This window comes from Aotus nancymaae, unplaced genomic scaffold, assembly GCF_030222135.1.
Source record: "Aotus nancymaae isolate 86718 unplaced genomic scaffold, 86718_ANA_hifiasm-v0.15.2.pri h1tg000007l, whole genome shotgun sequence".
NCBI lineage: Eukaryota > Metazoa > Chordata > Mammalia > Primates > Aotidae > Aotus > Aotus nancymaae.
In genome coordinates this window covers 43,097,135-43,112,902 of record NW_026988418.1, presented here as the reverse complement: position 1 = coordinate 43,112,902, position 15,768 = coordinate 43,097,135, and the positions used below count along the sequence as shown (strand labels likewise).

General features: G+C 34.9%; 1 pseudogene; it reads right to left on the bottom strand.

The window, feature by feature from the left end:
- Window positions 1-324: 324 nt before the first annotated feature.
- Window positions 325-939, bottom strand: LOC105710276 (high mobility group protein B1-like; annotated as a pseudogene).
- Between the last annotated feature and the right edge of the window lie 14,829 nt (window positions 940-15,768).

Below are 15,768 nucleotides of genomic sequence, written 5' to 3'. Positions count from 1 at the left end.
TATAAGAAGCATCAGAGACACCTGAAGATGAAAAACTGCAATCCCAATACCCATATATAACTAATTTGTGCTGTATCAACAAGAACAATTTACAAGCCCTATACTGTACTAGGCAAGGTCACTGGCTATTGAAAACACCATCAGAATGATGCTATGTAAAAACCCATTTGGTAGTGTGTTAACTATACAAAAAAAGACATTGTATAGTTTAAAAGCAAATCTTACACAGCCTTACATTTCAATGTTTTTCTTTAAAATGAGTGAATTCTGTACAGGTGGTCTAAAGGCTTTATAGACAAGAAAAAAAACTACATTTGAACCAACTTATTCATTATCATCATCTTCATCTTCTTCCTCCTCCTGCTACTCATCCTCTTCATCTTCTTAATCTCCCTTTTCTTGCTTTTTCAGCCTTGACAATTCTTTTTTTTTTGCTACATCAGGCTTTCCTTTAGTTCTATATGCAGCAATATCTTTTCGTATTTTTCCTTTAGATTTGCAGCCTTCTTTTTTCATAAGGCTGCTTTTCATCTGCAGCAATTATTTCACATCTCCTCCAGTTTCTTTGAAACATCACCAATGGATAGGCCAGAATGTTCTCCTTTGATTTCTGAATGGTACTCAGAATAGAACCAAAAAAGTATGAAGGAGCCCTCTTGGGTGCATTGGGATCCTTGAACTTCATTTTGTTTCCTCTTTAAGAGGAAAAAAGGTTTTCATTTCTGTATCAAAACAAGCCTTGTCTGCTTTTGCCATGTCTTCAGATTTCCCTTTCTCTTTAGCACACATGGTCTTCCACCTCTCTGAGCACTTCTTAGAAAACTGTGAGGTGACAGAAGCATCTGGATATCTTTTCTTGTGAGCCTTCTGACAAGTTTGCACAAAAAATGCATATGATGACATTTTGCCTCTCGGCTTCGTAGGATCTCCTTGGCCCATGTTTAGTTATTTTTACTCAGTGAGCAGAGTGTTTCCCAGTGCCCCTACCGCTCTCACGTGCCCTGGCACTGTCTCTATGGGGCTTAGTATACTTCAATCTGTGATGGTGTTTTGATGAGTAAATGTGGCAAGGCTAAACTACAGTCCCCTTTGTAGGCTATTTCTAGGATCATTCTAGGATGTTACAATGTGCTACTAGAGATAATCTGTTGTGAGAGTTGGAGGGTGGAAGGGTGGCAGTGGCCATTTTGAAGCATGTTCACACCTTCTCATAGCTATTCAAACACTAAACTAGATCCTACAGTGGAGAGATTTTGCAGAAGTAACTAAAGTCTTTAATCAGTTGACTTTAAGTTAATCAAAAGGGAGATTATCCTAGGTGATTTTGATTAAGTTAGAAAAACTTTAAATGGATAGTTCAGGCCTTCCCTGAGATCAGTGTTTCCAATGAGCAGTTGAGTCAGCAGCTCCTCCCCTTTCATTCTGTATCTTCCTTCCTGACTGCCCGTAGACTACAACGTTCACATCATACCCATGGAATTTCAGCCTAATTATGACTTTCCCTTCTTGACTGCCTGCCCTACAGATGTTGGATCTGCTTAGCCAGTCCTCACAACTGCATAAACCAATCTCAAAATACATTTTTCCACATTTTCCTACTTTGTTTCTCTGGTTGAATGCTGACTAAAACACTACCCCAAAGCAGTGTCCCTTAATTGGAGATTCTTTCAGAGATTGCTATTAAAATAATTGCATTTTATCTATCATCTATTTGTAAATTATTTTAAAGTTTAATTAATAAACATTAATTTGTATAATAAATATGACTTGTTGATTTTGTACAGAATATTATGCCAGCGTGCAGGTAAAGGATGATCAATTTTAGCATGTTTTCATGTGGGACTATACTTAGTTCACAAGAAATAAAATGAAACTGAAAAATTATACTTTTATATTAAAAATATAGTAAATGTGTTGAGTAAATAGTATAATCAGAGAAAAATTCCCATAGCATTAATGCTTTGAGGTTCTTTGGATTAGACTTGTTGAAAGATCTAACATATACCACAGCAAGTGTAATGTAATCATGCTCATAATTTTTGCTATACATATTCACTTGCTACTCAGCTAAGGTATGTTTTTCACAAGAAGAGAATTTAGGCTAATGACATAGTTATCCTGATTATCACCTAAAGAATTCACAAGATACAATAAAAAGATAGGTCTGAATTAGAAAATTAGAAGAAATATTTGTTTCTGGCTTCATAGAGAGAGGACCCATTGTTCAAGGAGTAAGGACAGATATATGAGATCAAATCACTATTTTTAAAATAATACCTAGTCTCTGTATTAGGAAAATGAGCTAAGCTCACTTGAATAATTAAATAGTACAATCTATTTAAAATTTTTACAATCTTCATGTAAGATCTGTGTGTTCAAATGTCCAGTAATAGACTAAGAACCCCTGAGGTTTCTAGTAACCAGCATTGAAGTCAAGTATACCATCTAGATTCTAGTGTTGTAACTTAGCAGAGAACAATTTTTTAAATATTAATTGAGCACCTACTATGGCCGGACACTAAGTACTATGGGGAAAATAGACACGAAAAACATTGTTTCTTGGTTTAAGCAAAGTATAACCTAAAAGTCTAGTTCTTATTACAAGTCCAGAAAATTTTATATTTCTAATTAATTAATTAATTGCTTCTATTTCTATGCAATCTACTAATTAATAAAGTGATGCAAATAGCACAAATAAACATATTTTAGCAATTAAATAAACAATTTAGGTTAATAGAGATTATTACAAATTGCCTAAGTAAATATATAATTCTCATTACTATATGGCATAACATGATAATAGCAATGTCTCTAGTGTCTGCTAGTGTCCTCATATTAGTTTATACTTGGCTATAGAGCTGTAACTTTTTTTTTTTTTTTTTTTGTTAGAAACTCTGTCGCTGAGGCTGAAGTACAGTGGTACCATAATAGTTCACTGCAGCCTTGAGCTCCTGGCACCAGGCAATCTTCCTGCCTCAGCCTCCTAAATAGTATGGCTGGCTAATTTTATCTTTTATTTTTATTTTTTGTAGAGACAAGGTCTCACTATGTTGCCCAGGTTGGTCCCAGCCTCAAGGGATTCTGCTGCCTTACCATCCCAAAATGCTGGGATTACAGGTGTAAGCTACAATGCCCAGCCTAGAAACATAATTCTTCATCTTTCAGGAAATTTAATTTATCATTTGTACTTTATTTTTTTATTCTATAATTGCTTAACTAAATTCTAGCTTCTCACATTACTTTATGGAATCTCTAATTTCAAAGACTCCTGACCCATATTTGTCTAAAACCTGAGCACTTATAAACATCCTTGGTTGTCACCTTTTATAGAAGCTCTCTAATAAGAGCAGACACTTATTCTGGAACTCAGAATTTCACCTTTCAAGGCACCTTGCTGAAAACAGAAGTCGCATTTTCTAGCATTTTCTCTCAAGTGAAACATTTGTGATATGTAGATCCTTGACATCATGGTTCTTATGCCCAGAATTCTCTTGCCTGGGGTTTGTTCAGCTGGAGTTCATTCAGTATACACTGAATGTGAATCTATTTCTAATGATTCTACTTTTACTGTTTGACTAGACCAGGGTTGGCACTATGGCCCATGGGTTATATCCAGCTTACCTCCTGGTTTTATAAATAAAGTTTTATTGGAAAACAGCCATTCTTACTCATTTATATATTTTCTCTGGCTGCTTTTGCACTACAGCTTGCAAAGTTGAGTAGTTGTGACAGAAACCATATGGCTTGTGAGGTAGGCAGAATTCGAAAATAGCCTCCCATGATTTCCTGCCCTAATTTCCAGGACTGTGAATATTGACGTTGTCTGGCATGCACTGCTGCTTAACTTCTCCCTCTGCCCAATCTTTTTTCTTTCCCTCTGGTCCACAGGTCTTGATTCAAAGCACACTCCCCTAGTCTGCTTCCTGGAAGACACAACCTGCATCACAGAGGTTGATCATCAAAGTCACTTATTTTCAAGGATCTAGGCTGGATTCCCCTCCAAACTCTGTTATCCTTGCCACTTGTAAGAAACTGACAAATCCTTAATCATTCATGGCGATATGGTAATTTTCCTCTGGATTTTTTTTTTTCCCCATCAATGACCTTCTTCCTTGGGTTGAGTTTTTTATTTTTTTAACTCACGAAGGAGTCAGTCTTGTGGTTATAATTAAGACTTAAAATACCTAAATGGCCTGTAATCCCAGCACTTTGGGAGACCGAGGCGGGTGGATCACGAGGTCAAGAGATCGAGACCATCCTGGTCAACATGGTGAAACCCTGTCTCTACTAAAAATACAAAAAATTAGCCGGGCATGGTGGTGTGTGCCTGTAATCCCAGCTACTCAGGAGGCTGAGGCAGGAAAATTGCCTGAATCCAGGAGGCGGAGGTTGTGGTGAGCCGAGATCGCGCCATTGCACTCCAGCCTGGGTAACAAGAGCGAAACTCCGTCTCAAAAAAAAAAAAAAAATGCCTAAATGTTGTACAATTGAGGTGAGAGTTAAGAGTTCCTTAAGAAAAAGTCCCTGCAGGGAAGGAGCCCTTCCCTGGGCTCCTTCTTAAACTTGAACTCCATCTTAAACTCTTCTTTACTTATCAGTACTGGAAACGAGGGTTTAAAAGGAACCAAATTAGCTCTTGCATATTTCAACTTTTAATAATTTGTCTAGAGAAGTATTTTTGAAAGGTTCTGATATGGAGTCAGAAAGCATTGTTATGGGTCTAGGATCAGACAGACCTTGCTGAACTTAGATCTTTCCATACTAGCCGCGTGATCTTGAATAGGTTACGTGACTTCATTGAACCTGATACTTTCAGCTGTGACATGGAGACATTAACATCCACCTCATTATCTTCCTCTGTGTATTATATGGAGAAAAATAATGTATAAAAGCACATAGATACTGCCTAGTACACTATAAGGTTGAAATAAAAATACAGTAATGTGCTGCATAGTGACATGTCAGTCAACCATGCACCACATTTTTGAGGTGTTCCCATAAGATTACAATGAAGCTGAAAAATTCCTATGACCTAGTGATGCTGTAATTTCCAACAGAAATTGTGGTTTGAATCAATTCTACTTCATTATTCTCATGCAAAGTTTGAACTATGTTTCCACAAACACTTTCTTTACCTGGCATTTAATTGATTTCAACTAAAAATTGATATGATGATTTTAGACATGGCTATTAATCCCACCATACTGAAAACAGTTTGGTAAATTTACTCTCTGGTGAGCACAAATCAAAATAGTTACTATATTACAATTAATTCCAAAATGAAGCTGCTATGAAAATTTATTCTATTATAATGACATGGCCTAAGTTGACATAACAATTATATACAGTTATAGAGACAACAAAACTCCTTAGCATAGCTATAGCCCTGCTCCTTGCAGCTGTTCTTAAATGAACAGGAGGGGCAAAGGGCAGCATGGATGACTTTTAGTAATTTATTTTAAATTCACATCAATTTATACTGGAATTTTATATTAGAGTCTCACTATAGTTGATTAAATAAATACTCATTTTAATGAACACAGGATTTATTTCATCAAAGATTTTAAAAAATAATATTGTTTGAGTGGTCAACTCTCCAATGACATTTGAGCATACAAAATTTTTCTTTATTTTTCTTGTGCAGAGTCATATCAACTGCCTTCACTAAACTAATCCAGCATATACATACTATAACATAACATTGGTAATGCTATCATTTTTTAGGTACCCCAAAATGTGAGAGTTTATACAGATACTTATAAAGATTTCCATGAAATGTTTAAAGGTTAAATTCAGGAATTATATAAGTAGCCTAAATCATTCTTGTGCGAATTTTACATATTGAATTTGGAATAAACATTTTATTATGATGTAGAAGAAATATATACAATAAATATTTTATGACAACTCATAAAGTCTGTTATTATTTGTATTTCTGTAATACAATAGACTTGTTTCACAAGAAAATTTTTATGAAGATATATTTCTTTTTGTTTAAAATGCAGAGGTTCTTTTTAATGCATCACTTTTACACAACAATCATGCATATCTGATATGAATCTGTAATGGCCCTTCATAAAATCAGCATTTAAACTCTTACCTAATGCAGAGAAATTAGATTTACTGGAATCTATCTTGATTGCTGCAGGAAAATGTTTAGAGAGGAAAATGTTTAGAGAGGTATTAAAGTTGTATTAATTTTTTTCATACTTAACTGTAGGGAGAATGCATAACATAATGATAAATGATTGACTAACATCTGAAAGTTCTATATTTATAAACATATGACATACTGAAAATATAGTGATGTCATTAATCTACTCTAATCATGTGAAAGTATTAACTTTCTATGTTTCTTATCATATATAAAAGAAATTATTATAATAGTAAAGAATGTTTGTTGCATCAGTACTAATGCTTAAACAATAGTGAGCTCTATGAATCAGGGAAGTCTGTCACTGGCACACTATAGATCAATATTAAGTATGGAAACAATAAAGAAACATGGCAGTGCTTTTTCTTTGTAATCATTTTCCATTTTGTCTTTTGTGCTTTATTGAACAAAACTGGACTAAAAGCTCCAAATGAATTGAAAACAATTTTTGGAAATAAATGATTGATAAATTAGCCCAGAATATTTGTGTAGATAAGGAGTTTAATATTAAGGTGACATTTATAATTTTTATTGGACACTGTTGACTACTTTCCTTCTTAAAATTTTGTATTTTGTTTTTGTGCACGTTTGTTTCTTTCATTGGTTTCTACCACATTATTCTTTCCTAGTTTTTCTGTCAATTTTTAAACTACAAACCACTCCTCATTTTTATTTCTCACAAAAACCTCTTGATCCACTAATTCTTCGTGATGTCCTATGTCCTACTCTCTTTTCACTCTTCTACTTTTGCATACTTACTTTGGGGAATTTTATCCATTTGCATGGTTTCAACTCTTTGCAGATGAATGTGAAGTCTAAATTCCAGACAACATTTGTTTCAAAATCCAGACTAATGATACCCAGTACTTCTAAAAATTTCTGTTTTGACGTGCCAAAATAATCTGAAAATCTGTTCCGATCTTTTGCTATCCTTTTCCTTAAACAATATCGCTATGAAAGAAGAAAATACTAAATCATCAATTCCAGCCCTATAGTTCTTCAACTACTGCAGAAGAAGCAAAGAAAGGTGGGAGAAGAAAAAAGATGCACAGAATTTTGGAGATATGAGAAGCAACCACCCATCCAGCAAGAAGAGTGTCCAGATGTGTTCCAGGCAAAATGGTGAAGCTTACTAGGTTCCTGCAAGAATTTTCCCAAAACAAGCCTAGGTAAAGCTAATTCACTGGGCTTGACATTCCCTTGTCGGACTGGCAGAAGCAAAGAAACAATGCCTAAAACATGGGATAGCAAAGCATCATGTAGATTACAAATATCTATTATAAGGCCTTGGAAATGTTTCCCATTTTATTTTTCTTTGTGCTGCCATAATGTTATATTGGTAGAAGTTGAGAAAAAGAAATACTCTTAGGTTGGTAGCAGCAAGTGAGGCAACAGAAACCAATAGGTAGAATTGAAACAGGAGAGTTCCTTGACCCCCCTCACAGGGTATGCATCATGGGTATGGCTCATCTGCTCAAGATGGGAGCCCACAGGTGGGAAGGTACAGGAGCTGGGGCAAGTGCTTTTGGGCTCAGACACCACGGTAGTTTCTAGGGATGGATACCTGCGACTTCCAAAGCCCCAGTAGGCATCTTACAGTGCTCTTTTAGCTCTGTCTTCTGTAGACAGGTTAAGTGTTAGCCAGCTTAGTGCCCTTTTGTTACCCAGGTTCTTGTCCACTATCCAGGAAGAATCAGGTCACACGTGGATCTGAAGGATGGTGAATGTGGGGGTTTTATTGAGTGTTGGAGGTGGCTCTCAGTGAGATGGATGGGGAGCTGGAAAGGAGATGGAGTGGGAAGATGATCTTCCCCTGGAGTTTGGTCATCCTGCAGCCACTCTCCTCTCCAACTGCCCCAGCCAAACTCCTCTCGATGTTCAGATGCTTTTTCTTGTCTTTCTTTCTCTGCAGCTCTGCTACTCCATGACTCTTTTTTTCGTCTCATCTGCTCACCTGCTTGTGGAGCCTGGAGTTTGGGGTCCATATGGGAACAGAATAAGGGGGTGTGATAAGCCAAAAAGCAATATTTGGGTGTGCAAACAGATATTCCTGTTCCCATTTAGGGCTGCGGTTTTCCAGGCTTCAGGGTGGGGCCTTTGCTGGGGAACCACCGGTATATCCTTGCCTCATGTTTGTATCCAAATGCCTCCAGTACATGGCAAAGAATTTCCTAAGTTCGGCACTAACAGTGATATCAAAAATACACACTTATCTCACATTGAAACGTTTATTGTTCTGTTGAAAACTAGACTAGATTGGGGAAAATAAAGAACGATGGCAACCAAAACTATACTGGCAACCCAAATAAAAACTGTATTTTGATCTAAGTCAAAATAGCTTGTTTTTGTAAATTACCTATACCATCTCTGTAGTTGTTTTGAAGGCTGAGAATGGCAGTGCTATGTACTATTCAGGTGAGAAAAATTGGAATCATCCTAGGTCCCTTTTAAATTATCTTTCTCCATGTTCTTTTCATTACCAAGACCTATTTATCTTACCTTGAAAATATCTGTAGGACAACTCTTGCTCTAATTTCCTCTGCTACTCTAGAGCCTTATCACTACTCCCTGGGATTTTTATAACAGCTTGAGTTTCTGAACTTTGAAGTTACCCACTTCCTATTCATCCATCTATATTTCTGTCAGTAATATTTTTAAAATATAAATTGGATTATTTCAGTATTGTCTAATGGTTTCTAATGTTTTAGCATAAACTTCAGTTATTTAGTATGAGACTTTGTATATCATGCCCTGTGACTATTCTTCCACTCCAATTTCTATTAATTGATGCCCTTTCAAAACGTAACATGACTTAGGTCTCTTTTTTCTGAACTAACTACCCTTGTCCACACCCTGCATATTATTACATATTTGTATTTCAGTAATTTGCACACCTACCATCTCCAGAAAGAGGTCTTTATTTACCTTTCCTGTCTTTCCTTGTCCTTTTAGGCAGAACTAAAGATGTTCTTTTCTGTGCTTTACTTGTTTCAAAATAATTAGCAGGAAAAACCTCAAAAAGTAAGGCCAGAAAATACTGTAACAAAAAGCAAACTACAAACTGGTGAAAATAATTGCAGCATAAATGGCACACAATAATTACCTTGATATATAAAGATCAATTGAAAAAGTGGAATAAAGAAATGAGTAGACATTATATAAAACAAGAAATATAAACAGCCATATACATAAGAAAACATGTAAGCATATTAATAATCAAAAAATACTGCATGTTGAAATATCCAAATGTTACTTTTTAACCAATCAAAATGGTCCATCTAAAAAGGTTCTATAACTAAATATTGGGAAGAGGAATACACTTAAATGCTGTTTTTTCATAGGTAGATTTGTACATTATTTCCAAGGGAGGTGTGGCAGTATGTAATAAAAGATCAAAATATTTTCAGATCCTGACATCTGGTATTTGAATTTCTGGAAATTTGTTCTACTAAAATAGTAGCAATGAATATTTTTATTCTCCAATTTCTTGTACAATTAAAATTGAGAACACTTTAATAGTCATAGTCTAAGAAAATTGTTTAAAGTTAAGAAATAAACATAATATATATTATTATATGTCACTGAAATCACTTCCATGAGTTTTGACCCAAAGACATTACAAATACTTGTTATATAGTGATGATTACTTAAAATATGTTTATAAGACTCTATTCAATGTGCCACACCAATTTTATCAATGCATATATATTATGAAGGCTTACTTCACTAACATCTGGATACACAGTTAACTTTGTTAGTACTAATATTCCCAAATGTTGAATTTCAGGAATCTTGAGTTATTAGAATCTTTTTCGCAAAATAATTCAGAAAATCATAAAAGGCACTTATATGTCCAATTATTGGCCCCAGTCTTTCTATAGAAAAACCCAGGCTGGTGTGGTGGCTCATGCCTGTAATCCCCTCACTTTGGGAGGCTGAGTGTGGGTGGATTACCTGAGGTCAAGAGTTCGAGAGCAGCCTGGCCAACATGGTGAAACCTCATGTCTATTAAAAATACAAAAACTAGCCTGGCATGTTGGTGGGCATCTGCAATCCCAGCTACTGGGAAAGCTGCAGCAGGAGAATCACTTGAACCTGGATAGCCGAGATTGCAGTGAGCTGAGATCATGCCATAGCCTGGACAACGAGCCCGAGTCTGTCAAAAAAACAAAAACAAAAACAAACAAACAAAAAAAGCCCTGATCTTTGATCTTTGACACTTTATTCAGGTTTCAAAGAATGATTTATTCAGTATCATCACTACATCGCTAGTATACTCAAATATCTGATGTTCCAGTGTTAATCAAACCAAAACACTATGCCATGCTTAGGTCACAGCTTTATAGCTGCATTAAGCCTGGTTATTTAAGCCTAAAAAAAGTGTTTAGACATATAGCTGTTTCAATTCATACACAGCTCCATTTTCCTAGGACACACATATACCTATGACCAGGTTGCTTCAAATAGCATGAATTATAATATTGTTGTGCTCTACTGGGAGCTATTTTTCTTTTCCAAATTTACTGCCTTATTTTACTCTATCTGCCATAATAAAATACCACAGTCTAGGTGGCTTAAACAACAGAAATGTATTTCTTACAGTTCTAGAGGTGGGAAAGCCCAAGGTCAAGGGTCCATCTTCTATGATTCCTGGTAAGACAGCCCCTTTCACTGTGTTCTCACATGGCTAAGAGAACTCTGGTTCCCCTCCTCACCTATCCCCACCCCTCCCCTCCCCTGCCCTGTCCTCTCCTCTCCTTCTTTTCTCTTTTCTTATACAAGCACCAGCCTTATCGGATGAATGTCCCACTCTTATGATTTTATTAATTGCTTAATTATTTTCTGAAGGTCTTGTTTCCAAATACAGTCATGTGGGGGGTTAAGACTTCAATATATGAATTTTAGGGTCATGCATTTTATTTCATAACACCCATCATAATTTATTCATGCATTTATAAAAATTGATTGAGTACATAGAATCATAAGACACCAGAAGCAAAAGATCAAAATTGGAATCACAAAAGCTACCAGCCTAAAAAGAATATACCCTTTTCAAGGACACAAAAGTCCATCAACCAATAATTGACAGAGTATGATAAAGGCTATAATGGAATTATGCACAACGTGGTTTGAAATGCAACAAGTAATTATTTGTTTACTGAAAAGTGACATTTTATGTAGAATTTGAGGACAAATAATAGAATAAGAGAAGAATATTTGGAAAACGGTCATGGGAAACAAGAAAAACACAGACTGGCTTAGTGTAGTAAAACAATTGACATATTTAGAGATTTCTCTTTAGTTTATTATGTTGAAAGCAAAACACTGTTCATAATGGAGAGTAGCATGACAGAAGCAATTAGTGATGCCTAATATTACAAAGTGCATACAATGCCATACAAAGTGCATGGCTTGTTGAAATATTAGACATTTTCCTATAGCATAAAAATAATCACTAAAAATTTCTTTTTTTCAATAGAACTAGTCACATATGTATTTTAGAAAGATCATTATAGAATCAATGGGGACAATAACCTGGTTAGAAAGAACTGGAAAATGGGAGCTCCATTTGCAATTTATTGTAACCCTTTGGTTAGGAAACTAAGAAATCTTAAATGAAAATCATGGCAGTAGTCAGGGAGAGAAGGTGCTAGCTTTGGTACCTAGACCTAATAACAGATTTGGCACAATTACTAACTGGCTACTAGATCCTAAAGTGGGCAAATGATCGATTGGTGATGTCATCTTTTTTTCTGAGAAAGAAAAAGAACCATAGGCATGTGTGAAAAGGAAAGAAGAGCTTGATATATTTCATTTTTCAGGGGAGTCATCAGAGCAATTATTTTTACTAAAGAATTGGTGATGCTGATCTGTATGTAGTTCTTGAGAAGTTGAAGCTGGAGATTTAGAAATGGGAGTCTTTAAGTATAAGTAAGAGTTTAAGTACTACTTTTTTATCCATAAGTTACTTAATTAAGCCAAGAATATTAAAATCCACAGGAAAAGATTATTGTAGGACATGAGCTTAGAAAACTGTGGATTGGATAAAAGTAAAGTGTGTGAGAGAATGAAGAATTCTGAGTTCTGAGAAAAAATGAAATTGTTTATTGCTGTATACTTTCTAGCGCTTAGCCTGCTACCTTTAAAGCTAAATGAGGACATGATCTTCCAGATCTTCAACAATGATGACTTTCAAAATCCTTGTTAGAAATTTAGGTTCTAACAACCTTTACTTTTGTGAAAACTTTCCAAAATTTTGTGCATTTTTAAAATTTTGTCCCTATATTTTTGTAATCTATTCTTCCTATGTTTCTTCTTTTATTTACTCAATGAATATTTACTGAACATCTAATCAGATACTTTTCTTGGGCCTAGATATATAAAATTTAAATATATATTCTCCAAAATTTTACATTCTAGCTGGAAGGAGGCAGTCAAATGCATGAACAAAATGTCAAGAATTATGAAATTCTTCCTCAGCCTTTATTACAAAATAGTAATATTCACTATGACTTGATCTTTTTCTGACCCAGGCCAGAAGACAAAGACAGCCATAAAGAATCAAAAAACCTCTCCGTCGAAAGAGAAAATAATTGTCTACTTATCCCATAAAATGTTCTGTTTTAATAACTGAGGTTAAACACATGCATTTTTTAATGGCTGATTCCTCCACAGAACGCAAATTGAGTTTCCTTTCCTTATATGAAAGAAGTGATAGTTTCAGTGGAAAAAAACACATATTGTGTTTTTTTAAAAAATTTAGTTAGTGCCATATTGCCCTGCATATATTTCACTTTGTTAATTTTGAATGCAGATTAGAATGCCTTCTTTTTAACTTTAAAGAAAATCCTTTACTGATGATTTTCAATTTAAAAGTCAATTCCAAACTAATAATTTTCTAAATATATCCATTAGAAAGTTCAATTGAATTCATGATTAAATCAATTTTATGTTCTTCTCCAAAAGATTTTTATTATTTTTTTAACATGAAGTCTTTTGTCTTAAGCTTGTTAAGCTTTTAGCATACCAATTTTATTTTGTTGAAATGTTTGATTTTCAAAGCAACAGATAATAATTCACAGATTTTCAGGTCAAGCAAATCATGCACTATGTTTAATGCCTTTTGAGTGAAGTGAAATACACTCTCTTTAAGTGATCATCTTGGTAAAAAATTTCAAGAATGCTTTTATTCAATTTTAGTAGCAACAATTTATGGGTTGTTGAGTAACCTATACCTTAAATTAATTTAGTAATATATCCAGGTTTAATAATAGAACAGACAAGAATACTGAATTACCAAAATTACCATGAAGCAATCTTATTAACAGATTTCATGAGAAAGTTTGCAGAGTTTATTATTTTACAAACATATTTGTTAACTCACCACAAGACCAAAGATTAGCATTATTAAGAATTTATAGTGTCCTACCACACCTGGTGTCTGGCCTCCTCTCTGGTAGTTACACCAAACTGCATGCCTTCAATACTTACCTCCCTTTCCTGTACTTGCAGAAGACAAAAATCATATCAAAGATATTACTGAGGCCAGGTGCGGTGGCTCACGCCTGTAATCCCAGTACTTTGGGAGGCCGAGGCAAGCGGATCATGAGGTCAAGAGATCAAGACCATCCTGGCCAACATGGTGAAACCTCATCCCTACTAAGAAATACAAAAATTATCTGGGCATGGTGGCACACGCCTGTAGTCCTAGCTACTCAGGAGGCTGAGGCAGGAGAATTGCTTGAACCCAGGAGGTGGAGGTTGCGGTGAGCCAAGACTGTGCCGCTGCACTCCAGCCTGGCGCCTGGCGACAGAGCAAAACTCTGTCTCAAAAAAAAAAAAAAAAAAAGGTATTACTGAAAACTCACTTCCTTATATACAAATATCCCGTCATTTGGGCAGAGTTTTTTTTTTAATCTGGCGCTTGTTGCACCACAGAAAAATAAATAGTCAAGAGAACCTAGAGAGACTACTCTCGAGGTGTGGTGGAGGCATCAAAGGTTTCCAGAATGCATCTCTCATTTGGCAAGAAGCAAAATGGTTCCTTCTTCTGGTCATAAATAGGGTGTAGAAGAGAGAAGAGGAAAGTAGTTTCACTGTGAAGTTGGCTATGGTGGGGATTAAAATTCAAATTTTGTGTGTCCTTATAAATAAATTAATGTTTTTTGCTTAAGGTTAAACACGTTTATTTGTAAATTCTCAAAGGTGGCATCTGCCTTCAGAGGATTCATGGAAAGGAGATTTATTCTTTCAGTGAAAGCCTCAGGAGCATTACAATCCCTGCTTATAAGGGTAATGGGAAAGGAGGCAAGAGGGCTGAAAGAAGGTGTCCTTGGGATCAGGGATGTTGAGGAATCTGAACTGGAAATAATGCTTCTTAGTCTCTGCTTTCAAAATGTCATTTTTCCAAGAAGGTTGTATGATTATATTTCCACCCAGAACACATGCAGAAGTTGACATTTATTTATTTTCAAATTAATGTTGCTATATTTGTCTACAGTTTCATGCCTGTCAAAATCTTTTAAAATTGTGACTCTGTCATTCAGCTTATTCAGCCATTTATTCTAGGCTTTGTACCAAGTTGGTCAGTCAGTGCATCACCAGCGTCTTCATCTAAATCTTGATTGTGTTAATTGAATATAGCCCAGTTGTATGACTCTAGAAAACTCCACTTCAATTGATACACATTTTATTTTCTGGCATGATCTTTGTGTATAGTCATTCAATAACAAATGACAGAATGTAAAATTGTGTCACAAATCCACATAACTGTATTATTAACTTATTCCATACTGTTCCATCCGACCCACATAAATATCATTCACTAATTCATTAATTGAACATGTGAAATGCGTTGTCACTGTCTAGGTAAAATCCAGGTGTCAAAGCTACAAATCTGTTCAGAAACCCAGAAGAAAATGTTTATATGGGATCATTTCATGAGCAGTTTTAAAATATGTCTTTAAATATATCTTATTTGTATCTTTAGTATGTCACTTATTAACATATGACATTCTTATTGTAATATCTAGTGAAAGACATTGGATACATTATATTTTTAACTTAAGAGATATTGTAACTTGATTTTCTAAAATTCTGATGTATGTGATTTTTTAATCACATTTTCATTCTTGGTATATTTCATTCTTATAAGCTATTATTAAACATAATATGCCATTAAATATAAAATAAATGAGGTTGAAATCAATTTACATCTATCTTTTCTTGGGGTAATTTTTTTATTTCAGTTGCTTGGGAATTTTATATAATAATTTTTTCTAAGACCACCCTGTGATGTCATTTATCATAGTGCCATAAAAAGGCTAAAACTGACATATCAATTTATGGTTGCCAAAATAAGTACCATTCATAACAAATACACTTTTTCTTTATTCTTTATGAGGTTGGAAGAAAAAAGACTATGTAAAAGTCAGCACTGCACAGTATCTACCTCTTTCATGGAAAGATTTGTACTAATATATATGCCTATATTTAGTGCCAAATTTACCAGTGAAAAATATAATTTGTTAGTAAAGGAATTACTTACCAATGGAGATAAGAAATGGAAATAACAGCTCCCAGAAGCAAATCCTAACGTTGTCACTTACATCTGG